This window comes from Manis javanica, chromosome 4 (genome assembly GCF_040802235.1).
Source record: "Manis javanica isolate MJ-LG chromosome 4, MJ_LKY, whole genome shotgun sequence".
NCBI lineage: Eukaryota > Metazoa > Chordata > Mammalia > Pholidota > Manidae > Manis > Manis javanica.
The window spans coordinates 111,674,903-111,689,080 of record NC_133159.1 but is presented as its reverse complement, the minus strand read 5'-3'; the positions used below and the strand labels follow the sequence as shown (position 1 = coordinate 111,689,080).

General features: G+C 38.4%; 1 protein-coding gene across 28 annotated transcripts in view; it reads right to left on the bottom strand.

The window, feature by feature from the left end:
• LOC118968465 (palladin-like) overlaps positions 1-12,127 on the bottom strand; it is a 175,693-nt gene extending 163,566 nt beyond the window's left edge. For 16 of the 28 annotated variants that reach the window (XR_012130390.1, XR_012130392.1, XR_012130393.1 and 13 more), the window contains exons 1-4: positions 11,992-12,127; positions 2,978-3,199; positions 739-879; positions 30-125 (exon numbers count right to left, since the gene is read on the bottom strand). The gene's annotated coding sequence lies outside the window, so the exon portion shown is untranslated. Of the gene's footprint in view, positions 1-29; positions 182-738; positions 880-2,977; positions 3,200-9,471; positions 9,611-11,368; positions 11,443-11,991 lie in introns of all 28 variants that reach the window. The other 12 variants (XM_073234667.1, XM_073234668.1, XM_073234663.1 and 9 more) reach the window with 10 other exon arrangements.
• Positions 12,128-14,178: the final 2,051 nt, after the last annotated feature.

Genomic DNA, 14,178 nt, shown 5'->3' with positions numbered 1-14,178 from the left:
CAACAGTGTCTGCAACACAGAATTCCCACCTCCATTTTTCTTCAGAATTCTTCAGCAGTCATTTTCGGTTTCTTCAAATGCCTTTAGGTCCCAATTAAGCTGATCACATCATTTTTTCCATTGACCTTTGATGGTAAAAAACATTTTCTGAGGTTGAGCTGTCTTAATTTCTTGAATGAATCTAATTTGGTAATTGAAGATAAATTTAAAACTTATTTCTGAATTACATTTGTAAATATTTTAGCTAGTATTTAAAATAAGATTTATAAAAGAATGATGTCAGCATCATGGCAACATAAGACATCTGTCATTTTTGAAACTTTTCTCAACAACAAAAATTTGGCATCCATCCACAGACGAAAGTGCCCTTGAAGGAGCTATAGGATCCAGGACCAAACACTAAGGGACCAGAAGGAGCCTGGCCTGCTGGAGCATTGGATCATAGGCAGACAGACCTCGGTTTTGGATGTGGACCCTGTAAGTGGCCCATGAACTTACACCAGGGCCTCTTGGCTGCAGTCCCATATCCACAGTACTGAATCCTTAGCCACATGACAGGAAGTAGTGAAGATACTGAGAAAGCAGCAGATAGAATCTTCAGAGGGCATTTAAGTATGCAGATCCTACTAAGTGCATTTCAGACTCCAGCAAGAAAACTGTTCATGAGACACTGGAATACAAAAACCGCAGATCCCCACAACTGGCCCACAAGCACCCACAGTGTTCCATGAATCTCACCCTATGAGTCTGGGCTCCTTGTGCATGGTCCCAGAAGCAGTGGTGGGAACAAATTTTCGCAGGCAGTTAATGAGCATGCACAGAAATCAAGCCTGAATTTGTGGGCCAGGAAGAGAGCACAAACTTGGGATTTAGCATCACCTTTGGGAGAAAACAAAAGTGGCTCTGTCAGCACATTGCCTGGTACATTTTAGCATCCAGAGAAGGCATATAAGCTTAAAAATTCTGCCACAAGAAGGAGCAAGAAACATGGATCAGGCGTACTCATAGATCTGAGATAGCCTCAGAATCTCTAGTAGGGCTAACAGAAATTATCTCTATCCTGAAAGCAGTTAGTAAAGACTAGGTGAAATGACTGCTTCAAATGCAAAGACAGCAGCACAAGACTTCAAGGAACATAAACATTCAAGGTAACATGACACCACCAAAGATCACAGTCATCCTCCAGTAACTGAACCCAAAGACATGGTGACCTGTAATTTATCCAATAAAGAATAATGACTGTTTTAAGGAAACTCAATGAGCTGCAACAAATTTAAAAAATAACACACAAAATAAGAAAAATAATACAGACAGAAAATGAGAAGTTTTATAAAGATGTAGAAATAATAAAACAGAACCAAACATAAATTCTGAAGGTAAAGAATACAATGGGTGAAATTAAAAATTCAAAAGAGATCATAATAGCAGAATGGTTCAAGCAGAAGAAAAAGTCTGTGAGCTAGAGGAAAGAAGGTTTGAAATTACCCAATCAGAAGAGAAAAAGAACAAAGTATGAAAAAGAACAAGAAAACCTACATCATCAACAGTAAACCATGAAAAGAAATAGTTTGCAAGTTGTTGGAGTTTTGGAAGAAGAGAAGGAGAAGGAACCAGGAAACCTACTAAAAGAAATAATGGCTGGTAATCTCCCAAGACTCCCAAGTCCACTCACATTGGGGAAGGGATTCTGCTTTATTTAGCGTATCAATTCAAATGTTAATGTCATCCAGAAACATCTCACACCTGGAAAGGGTTAGCCAAATATCTGGGCATCCCATGGCCTAAAAGTTGACACATAAAAACCAACCATCCCATGAAGAAACTCTTAATGTTCCATTTGAAGCCCATATTCTCCCAGAGATAATAGAGCTACTGGCAAATCCAGAGAACCACTAAGAATTAAGCAACCCCTACTCAATACTCCCACCATGTTGCCTTGATGTGTTTTCAAGAACAGCACAAACTTGGCCTGTCAAATCAATGGTGTTACCCTGAAACTAAAGAGCCATCCAGAAACTGAGTACGACTCCTTATAGGACCACGTACACTTAGGACAGGAGAGAGTTACTCCCCGGTCAGACTTTTTAAACTATTTGACCCCAGAAAAGCAGAAAAGAAACAACCTCTACTGCAGTGGAGCAAGTACTTATTTTCATTATTTTGCCCAACTTGCATAAAATGGAAAAGTAGAATAGAATACAAACAGCATCCAGCATTTAAGTATCAGGGAAACTAAAAGTGGGGCCACAGAAAATTTAGAGGGTGTGGGAGAAATATACGTAAGAATACTTTTTTAAAAAGTGTGTATTTCCTAGGGCTGCCATATCAAATTACTACAAACTTGGTGACTTAAATACAGAAATTTATTCTTACTGTTCTAAAGGCCCAAACTCTGCAATTAAGGTGCTAGCAGGACCACACTGCCTGCAGAGGCTCTAGGGGTGAATCCTTCCTTGCCCCTTCCAGCTCTGGTGGCTCCTGGAGTTCCATGGCTTGTGATTATATAACCCAATCCCTATCTCTGCCTTCACACGGTCTCCTTCCATAGGTCTGTCTGTGTCCTTTACTGTCTCCTATAAGGACACGGTCACTAGATTCAGGGTCCACTCTAACTCAGTATGATTTCATCTTTATCCTTATTTTAGTTGTACCTTCAAATATCCTATTTCCAAATAAATTCCCACTCTGAGGTTCCAGATGGACATGGATTTGGGTGGAAAACTATTAAACCACCTACAAAAGGACAGATATGAAGAGCAGATACAAGTAAACTATTAGATAAATTGATTTTTCTTTTCAGCATGGCTAGTTCTCTGCTTCAGGTTCATAAAATAAGAAATTAAGTGTTGGCCAACCTGAACACTTACCTGAAGTTGTGGGGGAGAACTCACTTTCATGTTAATTAAGGTGGTTGGCAGAATTCAGTTACTGAGAATTCCCATTTTCTTGCTGGTTGTTTGCTGGGGGTCATTCTTACCTTCTAGTCCTGGTCTTCTTCCTCAATCTCCAAAGTTAGCAATGGCAGGCTGAGCACTTCTAATGCCTTGAATGTCTCTTCTGGCTTCCCCTTCTGCCTTATCTATCCAAGTCTCCTGTCCATACATGTCCTTGACTCCTTCTCTCATTGCATCTTTCTTGAAAACTCCAGCCAGTAAAAGTTCTCTGCTTTCAAGGGCTCACATAATTACATTGGGTCCACCTAGACAATTTAGGATAATCACCCAATTTTATTTATTTATTATTATTATTTTTATTTTGGTATCATTAATGTACAATTTCATGAGCAATATTATGGTTACTAGATTCCACCCATTATCTAGTCCCCACCACATACCCCATTACAGTCACTGTCCATCAGTATAGTAAGATGCTGTAGAATCACTACTTGTCTTCTCTGTGTTTCATTGCCCTCCCCATGCCCCACCACACACACCATGTGTGCAAATCATAATGCCCCTTTTTCTCTTTAGCCCTCCCTTCCCACCCATCCTCCCTAATCCCTTTCCCTTTGGTAATTGTTAGTCCATTCTTGGGTTCTGTGAGTCTGCTGCTGTTTTGTTCCTTCAGTTTTTTCTTTGTTCTTATACTCCACATATAAGTGAAATCATTTGATACTTGTCTTTCTCTGCCTGGCTTATTTCACTGAGCATAATACCCTCTAGCTCCATCCATGTTGTTGCAAATGGTAGGATTTGTTTTCTTCTTATGGCTGAGTAATATTCCATTGTGTATATGTACCACCTCTTCTTTATCCATTTATCTACTGATGGACACTTAGGTTGCTTCCATTTCTTGGCTATTGTAAATAGTGCTGCAATAAACATAGGGGTGCATATGTCTTTTTCAAAGTGGGCTGTTGCATTCTTAGGTTAAATTCCTAGGAGTGGAATTCCTGGGTCAAATGGTATTTCTATTTTGAGCTTTTTGAGGAACCTCCATACTGTTTTCCACAATGGTTGAACTAATTTACATTCCCACCAGCAGTGTAGGAGGGTTCCCCTTTCTCCACATCCTCACCAATATTTGTTGTTTATCTTTTGGGTGGTGGCGATCCTTACTGGTGTGAGGTGATATCTCATTGTGGTTTTAATTTGCATTTCTCTGATGGATAATCACCCTATTTTAGGGTCTCTAATGTTGATTACAATTGCAAAGTCCCTTTTGTAGTGTAATATCTATTCAAAGGTTCCAGAGATTAGGGTATGAACATCTTTTGGGGTTGGGGAGCATTATTGGTTTACCATATCCATTTCAAATATTTTATGTTTTTTTTGTCACCACCCTTCACCAGACATATTTCTAAGCTTCAAAAGTATGACTAGGTTTCTGCCCATAGAACCCCTTGTCTTACTCACACTAAAAACACTTTAAGAATATCTATGAAATTTTTGTTTTTCATTTCATTGTTTTCCCTTTCCTTTACAACTGTAGATCCTATTTGGATATTTGTGAGTGAGAGCCTAAAGAAGAATATTAGTAACCTTCTCTCTCCTCTCAGGGGTGCTTTCAAGATTAATGTTCCATAAAAATTCTAAATTAAAATTTTAATTAAAGTGCATATGTGAATTAATGAGATTGGGGATCAGATTCCCAATTTAACTAAACCACTAGAATTTTTTTTTCTCAAGACTCTAGGAGCAGTCATTTTTTTTTCTGAGAAAATCCCACAATATACAAATTTGATGCAGTCCATTCTTTTTCTTTGTATTGAGCAATTTGAATGTAAATACTAAAAAATATTATCTTGAATTATTGAAAGAATTACTTTCATTTTACTTAAGATGTAAACCAAAAGAAGAAATTAAAACATGTACAGCATAGATTTGTGCTTTTCTTTCCTTATTTTCAATGGCTCTACTATTTTGATGGGACAACACTGACATGGAATCATTAGATTTGATTTGGTTTACCTGGCAAGTGGTGAGATGCACAGACACACCTGCTTAATAGTGCAGTTCTTACTTTAATTTCAGTTTTTTTATATCTACTTCCAAAATTTATTTAACATAGGTTTATACAATTAAACTGATTATAAGACCAAACTCTTAAAAAACAGTTGGATCCAAATATAGCAAGAATCATTATTACTGTATTTTTAAAGCCACATTTTCTATCTGAATTTATTTTCAGGCTAGGTTTAAAATAATAGATATAAAATTAAGAGCTAAAATATTGCTGTGATTTAATCCTATTTTTATCTTCCCTCTAAAGTTTTGGTAAATTCTACTAAATCCAAGGAAATTGAGGAATGCATGACTTTCCTCAAGGGAGGAAACTGGAAATTAGTTAAAACCTTCACTTCCCTTGTTTTGTGTCTCCAGGAAGAAGTATTTCAGCTGAAATAACACTCGGGCTTTCCCCATGGGAGGGACAGTGATTTACCTGATTGGCAAGATTGGGAGAAGAAATGAATTTAGTCTTGATGCTCTTCTCTTTCTCCTTGTCCTACTCCTTTCTTTTCTTTTTCTCTTTAGAAACAATCTCACTGCTCCTTCATGTAATAAACTCACAGGGGAGAGTGGGAAGGATGGTGGTTTGTCACGTGTGAAAATGATCAGACGGACTGACCCTTGCAATTCTGTGGGGGGATGATTGATAAATGCAAATAGATCTAAAGACATCTTGTCCAATCAACTTTATTGGTAGTGTAACTGCCATCTGTCTCTCTAGCTATTGAATTTCATTATCTGTTCTAAGCAAGGAAGGAAAGACTGAGTCTGTTCACTAGTTTTAAAAGTTCTCAAGAATAAGCATCAGATGCATCAAAGAAGAAATCAAGAGCTCAGAGATTGAGGTGACTCTGAGATTATGAAACACTCAAGAATTCTGAGAAACTGTCAGGGAGGATTTTGGGCTTCCAAAGACATAGAAGTGAGTATTTGAGGCAAATTTTATTCAGACCTTAGTCAAATTGCTTAAACTTTTGGCAATTCAGTTTATCTATAAAACAGGGATAATAGTAACAACCACAAAAATTATAAATATGTATATGTGGCATATATATAATTTTATTTACATATGTGGTTTATATATGATTACATATATATTTGCACATATATGCACGATTTAGGATAGCAAGTGATACTTAGAGGTCCATACTGGTGGTTATTTATTATGATTATGAGTATTATGATTTATTATTCCTGGATCATTGACAACTAAATTGCACAGAAAATTTAAAAGTGGAGAAATTAATAGTACTAGGTATTTTATGTTCGTTGCTGTAGGTGAGCCCTGAATGCGGCTCTGAGCTTGCTTGAAAAATGGCAAGCTGGTTGACTGGGTTGTATAGCTAGCACCAAAGAAAGAAATAAACAGTACATGTTTTCCAGAGATAAAGTTTGGTTTCTTTGGCATAAAAGGCACATTCTCTATCTGGCCACGAAGCTTGGTCAGACTATATTTGGTGAGAGGCTTAGGGAGTTGGGGCTGATCTCAAGGATCTGGCAGAACTGGGAAATGAGTTGTTTTGAATGATACTTTTGAATACTCCAGCTAAGGAAAGGCATAGTTACTAAAAAAATCATTGTTACTAGAAAAAAAAATTGTGTGTCAAGGTAGAAGAGGAGATTATAAAAAGTAATAAGGCAGTAAAAGAGGTAGCTAAGGAATTTGGGGAAGTAGAGCAAGGTGTAGATCAGATGAGTTTGGACTATCCAGGAACAAAATCTAAACACTAGGCTTGAGGCAGGATGCTGTCTTTATGCAGAACTTAAAGTACTTGCCAGAATAGGAACAAATCATTGAAGAAACAACATGGGCTTTCTCAAGAACTAAACAGCCTTTTTTTTTCTAGGTTCTTTCTCCATTATTTTATTAAGTAAATCATTCGTGCATCCCCCACTGCATATTCAGTCTTAGGGGGATATTGGTGAAGCAAGATACACAGATATTAACCTTCAAGAGGTTTCTAGATTACATTATGGAAATAGTATTAGCTCAATTCTACATTTTGTGCATGTCAGAACACTGATTGTGTCCTGTGGGAAACACAAACATGAAAACCTGCTCCTAATATCCTTGAGGAGAACAGCTGCTGAAAATCAAGACAGGTTTGGCTATATTGGAGGTAAAATCACCGTGTTTTTGTAATAGTCAAGAAAGAAAGAGCACTGACTTCTCAAAAAATTAAAAATAACTATTTATCACTATATCCTATACCAAGTGCAAATGTCACGGGAAGGATGTTCCCAGAGTTTCTTTACCACATACTACGGTGGTTCTACGCTGTTTGTACCATCTTTGGATCAAGGTCTTAAGACTTACCGTAGTCTACAATACAGACTTAAAGTAGTCTCTAGAAGCTATGAGGCTTTTAATACATTGAAAAGTATTATGGGTGAGCTCTACTTTTGTTGCTCATTTTCATGAGGGATTACTACTTCTCAGGTATGACCAGTGCCTTTGCCTCTCATTTGTTCCTCTGCTTGGGAAGAAAAGACTGGCACCCAATAGATCATGCAGACCAAGAGGCAGGACCATTCTATTGGACAGGGAGCAGTATGGGCCATGGCTCCTGCTTTATATCATGGGACGGCATGTGTTTTCTTGCTTCCTCCTCCTTGAGATAGCTGATGAACTAGGCCTCATTTCTGGTAGGTCAGCTCTGATCTGAGTTTTCACACTTACCATAGGGTGGAGATTTCTGTGTCATGTGCATTTCAAATCTAGGTTTTTGGAGGGGAGTAGGAGATCCCATTGTACTTTTCAATTTAGCTTTGCTAATAATAAATATCTGTAAGTGTATTTTTACCCTCATCTGGTTCTTTGGGTTTATCTTCTAGTTAGAATCTAGATGGGAAGAGGGACTGATGGATTAATAAATGCCCCTCAAACCTTCAAAAAATATATGTAATATGGGTTTTAACTTTGATTCTGTCCATGCTTGCTGTGAGATAGAAACTGGACAAGTTCCTGGACTTCTTTAAGTTGTATTTATTTACTATAAAAAAATGTCATAATGCTGGTGAAAACACTCAACCCAGTTAGCAACTCTTAATTATGTGTTCATAAAGGTTGGCCTCCCTTTAGCTTTTACTCTTCAGCTCTTTTCTCGTGGGTTCACTCATCTAGACTTCTGCTAAGGAGGGTCTTTTACTCAGCTTGCCTTTTCCGTTTAAGAGCAGCTAGAAAAAGTGAACTACTTCAGGCCTGTTTGCAGTGCTGTGTACATGAGAGGAAAAATAACCCAAGAAACCAGTAATAGCCCCTGACTTCTTAAAATAATTTGAACCCAATTCCAAGTTTTTGACATCTTAAAACATTTTATTGTTTTTATCCCCAGGCTTCCTAAGGTAATTCAGTACTTAAATTCTCACAATAGATTAATGGAATGATATGTTGGTAAAAATCTTACCTCAGCTAGAAGTAGGAGGTCACTACAAGTTGATATAATAACTGATTTGTGGTAAACATAGAATCTTTTTGCTCTTTATCTAAAACTGAATAGCTTCAAAGTTACTTCTTTACAATACAAATATTATTTCCTTTGCAACCACAATTAAATTATTTTTATAGCTTCAAAATTGAAAGCATTCAATTTAAAATCAGTTTAATCTCATGGAGGGAGGGCTAGGATTAAGTTTTGTTTAAGGATTAAATTTCATAGAGGGAGGCTAGGATTCTGTTTTCCAGTATGCTGCCAACATACTTGGAGGCGTATTGGAATAAGAAAACATCATAGTGCTCTCAGAGTCCATGAATCTATTTGGGTATGGATTTCATTGGGTAAGTCCTCTTTGCCTGAAAGATTCCATCTTCAACTATCAATGTATTCAAAACCTACACAATTTCCTGTCTCAACTAAGGACTCACTTCTTACATGGGAATTTTTACTGATGATTCCAGGCCAACTGATCCTTATATAGCTGAATTCCTTTTAAACCTATAGTCAGCTGCACAAAAATGGTCCAGCAGATAACAAACAGATTTTAAAAATTAGATCAGTGTTCAGAGCTTGACCTGCATTTACTAGCTGTGGACCTTTGGGAAAGTTAACTTTTATAAAATGAGTTCCTCAAAATAGGGATGAAAGGGATAATAATAACTCTTTTGTTGTAGGAATTAAACAGTATGTAATATACTTCAAGTAGCTAAAAGACTTACTGATGAAAAATGATAGACTCATTTCACTTATTTTTTACCTTATTCTATGAATATTTATCAAGTAACTAATATGTTCTAGGCACTATAGTACGAGTTAGTAATATAAAGTTAAGATAGAAAGTCATTTCCTTGTGAAGATCACCATTTAGTAGAAGACAAATTGGTAAACAAGTAAACTAAAGTATGTTAGATCTGTAATTTGTGATCAATCATAGATCTCTATTCTACGATCTACATATTTGATAGTTTTATGATGGATGGGCATGAAGGATGCTGGGAGGCACATTGGAGGAGCACCTAAGCAGGTATGGGAAGGAGTCAAGAAGGAAGTGTGGGTAAAACTGCAATATTTCCAGAATATCTCACCTGGCTTTAATGTATGTGTGTATCAATAGGTGTTTCCAAAAGGTAGAATTAGTCCATCTACATATCAATCGCTGATTACAAGGGCATGCGAGGGTTTATCTGGAACACCGAGATTTGGTGGGCTGCTCTTCTGCTGCAGCTGGGGCAAGAGAGAGACAGGATGACTGCTTGTAAGAAATAAATGGGCTTCTTAACTTTATTTCTCCCTTTGACTGATTTTGGTGTTAGAGGTATTTTGCCACAGGATTTTCCCCCAGAATTATAGCAAGAAAAGAAGAGAAGTCATTATGTGTAAAGGAAACAGCTTGCATAGGCGCAGATATGAGAGAAAGCCTGTCCTATTCAGAGAAAAGTGCCATCAATTTAACATGGTTAGAAAATGAGGAAATTGTCAGTAAATGAGGTTGGAGAGGTAGGCAGGGGGCAGTTCCTAAAGAAGCTTAAAAATCACATTATGGATTTTGAATTTTATACTAAGGAAAAAATATTGATGTATTTCAAACTAGAGATACCATGTGATTTCAAATGCACTTTTAGAAAGATGAGTGTTCAATTTGTGGAGAGTATATTAAAATGGAAAAAAGGGGTGGTAAAGAGAATTAAGTATTTCTCATATTCTAGGTTTGAATGACGAGGACCTGACTTAAGGCACTAATATGGGATGGGCAGAAGATGGAAGGGTCAAGAAAGGGTAAGGTATCAATAGAACACAAGGAAGAAGAATGAATGAAGGATAATTCTCATATTAATGGTGTCAAATTATGTAAATCAGACTATAGGGGGTCAGAATTATTAAACCCCCAAATCCCATAAAAATTCTCCTTGCTTTGATTCCAGATGCAGCTTCTATTAATTCTGATTTACTTGTAGCATTCCTAAAAGGAGATGATGGGCTGGAGAGGGTGATTCAAATAGCCATTGTACTTGGTGGTTAGTTTTCTCTGTAATTTAATAAATATTTATTTTGGCTTAGTAACCTGGTCTAAAGTGTCATTGCCCAAAAGGAACTTAGCCATTCTTGGTATGCTGTAAATATCAGATCTTGAGCTACTGAGACTGACTCTGGACTAAGGTGAATCCACCAAAGTGATACTATTTTATAAGGTGAAATGAAGAAGTATCTGGAAGGTAATCCCAACATCATCATTTATCTAGTGAGTGTTGTAAACATTTCAACAAGAAAGAATACAATTTTAGACATGCTGGGTTTGATTTACCAGACAGCTAGTAAGAGGTGGAGCTGGCATTTGGATCCCAAAGTTGGATTTCCAAATTGTTTTCTAGTACTTAGGCAACATAAGCCCAGTTTAAACTCCTATTTTAGTACTAAAAAGAATAACATCCAAGGTTATTCAGACAGCATACAGTATTGAAAAGAAAAGGGAAAGAGAGAGAGGCAACAGGGAGAGTGACTATGAACCTCATGGCCACTCCTGCTGGAGTTGGGGGGGCTTTAGCAAGGCAGTGACAATGCCCCACAGTTCTTCCATACCTTAAGTACAGCCTTATGCTCTGAGGCTTCCCACTCTGGGGCTGCTTTTTAAAAACTGGTAATTGGAGGATCTGGTAAACTCAGACTCAATAGGATGTTAATGACTGATAAAGCTTAACATACTAGGTTCCTAGGGGTAATAGTTTTGTGGGAAATGCAGAAAGCCACAGCTTAAAGGAATAAATCTCTCTGAATTTTTAGACACCATTGAGCAGTTGGAGATATAATTTTATGAGGGTCAGAGATGCCTTCTTCCTGACCCTGAAATTGCATCACAAAAACAGCTGCTAAGACTCCCTGCTGTTGACTGAGACAGTACTGGAAAGACTAGTCAAGGTAAGACTGAGATGTGTAATTACACAATCTTCGGGAAATATTTGGTGTGAGAACAACATGGGGGCTTACCAAAATAGCTTAAAATCTGTGTCGTGCAGTTACAGTGAACACCCCAAAGCCTCATGCATAAACCACAACAGCCTCTGAAAGACAGTGGGAAGAAAAAAGAAATGGGGGTTGTGGCCTTAGAAAAAACAGGATATGAGAAGAGGAGCTGTCCAGGGGGGAGAGGTCCCCACCACCAGCAGGGCAGCGTTCTGGTGGATTCGCATGTCTCTTAACTTCATTGGTTCCTGAAATTTGCCTATTCAATGTATCAGGTTTGAGGGAGTGGATGAGGTTGGAAAAATCATGCCATTCCAACTCATAAAGGACTGTTTTACAACCAGAAAAAGTTTTCATTTTTCAGAGAACTGTGGCTGGCAAGAAGACTGGAATGTTAATGTCAGTTTGTTAATTCATTCTCTCCCTGGAAAGAAGTTCCTTGTACAAGTCAAAATAATGTAACTTGCCATTTGAGATTTTGCACATAGCATTCGAGACCCAGAGAATCCTGGCTCTGCAAACTGCTGGCTAAAAGACCTGGGCTATGTCACTACCCGTTATGAACCATAGCCTCTTCATCTATAAAATGAACTTCTAGGTAAGTAGGGTAAGAGAAGAAAATGAATTTGTGAATATAAATTACTCACCACACGGCTGCTAACTGTCCCGACCCGCAGGACTATCAACAGGGGTCAACGACCTGGAGGAGAGAATGAAGGGGCAAGAGACACAAAGAAGAGACAGCAAGACAGGATGTCTGATCAAGCTGACCAATTTTATTTTTCTCAGGCTCAATTTATATAGGTTGTGATGAAAATATATGTAAAGAGGTGATTGGTCTTCAGTTGGCGCCGGCGGGAACGTGTAGAGAGGTGATTGGGCTTCAGGTGGCGCTGGCGGGAACCGAGGACCCAGAAGAGAAGCAGGAAGTTCACCATCTTGTGGGTGGGGGCCCTTGGGAGGGAGGTTTAAGGGTGGGGCTTTCCCCTGGGGCAGTGGGTGTTCTTGAGAAGCAGGAGTTTGGCAGGGTTAGAAGGCCAGTGGAAAGAACAGAGGAGGAAACTGCTTAGCAATCTGACTGCAAGATTTATATTGATTTGGCTAGGAGAGCAACCCTGCCTTACTGCAGAAATGATTGCTGTTGTCTTAAGACATACATAACTAGTATTGCTTAAAAGTCCATAGGCTCGCTCCCAGCAGCTAACTACCTAGCTGTTTTAATGTGCATTCTGTAACCTACAGAATCATACCTTTAAAAGGAAGCTGTTTATCTTATCTCATCACCATCTCCTGTAAGATGCCAAAGACACACTGACTTGTTCCTACACATTGACTTCTTTCTTTCTAGACCACAACCAATTCTTAAATGCAATGGATTAGATTGTGCTCTTTGTTGCATGCCAGTTCTAAACATGTAACAGAGCCACACTGAAAAATTTAACTTTTCAGCCTTGAAGGATTATACAAGGAGATTAAAATTGATGTTGAGTGAGCTAATCAGCTGGATTAGTATCTGTGTAAAGAAGTGTTTAAGGTCCTATTGAGAATATAGAAGTGGAAGTGCTTAGAACTTGAACTCACTCCATCCAGTGCTCCATGGCTCCCCCAAATCCTGGGGTGGGCAGGACTTAGTTCCCATGCCATGCAGAGTCAAGTGGATACTGGGCACCAGGTGACCCTGGCTTCAGGAGCTGGCCAGGGATCTGCCCCACGCTGAGCAGGGGTGCATTGAGCTTCCCTCCCCTCCCTCTGCTCTCCCGTGCTCTCTGCTGCCTGTGGGTGCTGCCGCCATTCACTTCTACTCCTGCTTTAATGAATTCCTTCCGTACCCACACTCTTCCAACCTGGCTGAGAATTCTTCCTCTATCAGGGTCAAGAATCCTTCCCTGTCTCGGTTGAGGTTTTACCTAAAGCACAGGGAGGGACCTTCGCATATGCAGTGGCCTGACAACAGTACTGTGTTAAAGTTATGATGGAAAAATATGCTCTATGAGCAACTAGGAAGAAAACCTTCCCAGATATGTGAGAAATCAATTCTATCACATAACTTTTAGATTATAACTTTTTAATGATAGAATCTGGCTTATTCATCTTTATATTCTCAATGTAATCAATTGATTTAATGTAATTAAAAACCACAACAGCTTATGAGATGAAGTGCTTTTTTACCTCATTTTATAGGCTGATGAAACTGAGGTTTGGAGATTTTAGATAACTTGTCCGATATTATCAGTGATCTAATAAGCACCTCTAAAAGCTGGAGCACTCTGATCCCAAAGTCAGTGTTTTTAACTTGGAAGGTGAATGTCACTAGTTTTTCTTATTCTGTATGAAAACTCTTATCATAAATATAAACAGTGTTCAGTGATGTGCAGCTTATGTGATGCTTTTCTACATGGTGTTTTTAATTCTCACAATATCTGTAAAAAGAATTCCTACTTCCCCTATACAGATCCTAATTAGAATGGGTAGAGTTATGCCTTCACTGGAGGTATTCTGACTCTACATCCAAATCGGACACACTTCCTCCCACAATGTGAAGTAAAAACCTGCGGCTGTAATCTTGTCCATGTGGTTCCCTGGGACCAGGGGCCACCACAGCTGGTAATTGTTTCTTTGTTACCGCAAGTGCTATCATGGCACATGGAGTTTTGGAGGGGAATGTGTACATTGAACTCCAGTTTTAAAAAAATGTCATGCTTCCCTAAAATGACTTATCTTTTTCATCCAGAGAAGACCCATCTGTAGTCTTTCCAGTGTAAAGAAAACATTTACTTTTAAAGAAAATCTAATCTAAATTCCCCCTACTACAATTGAAGCCCCTTTTTTATTGT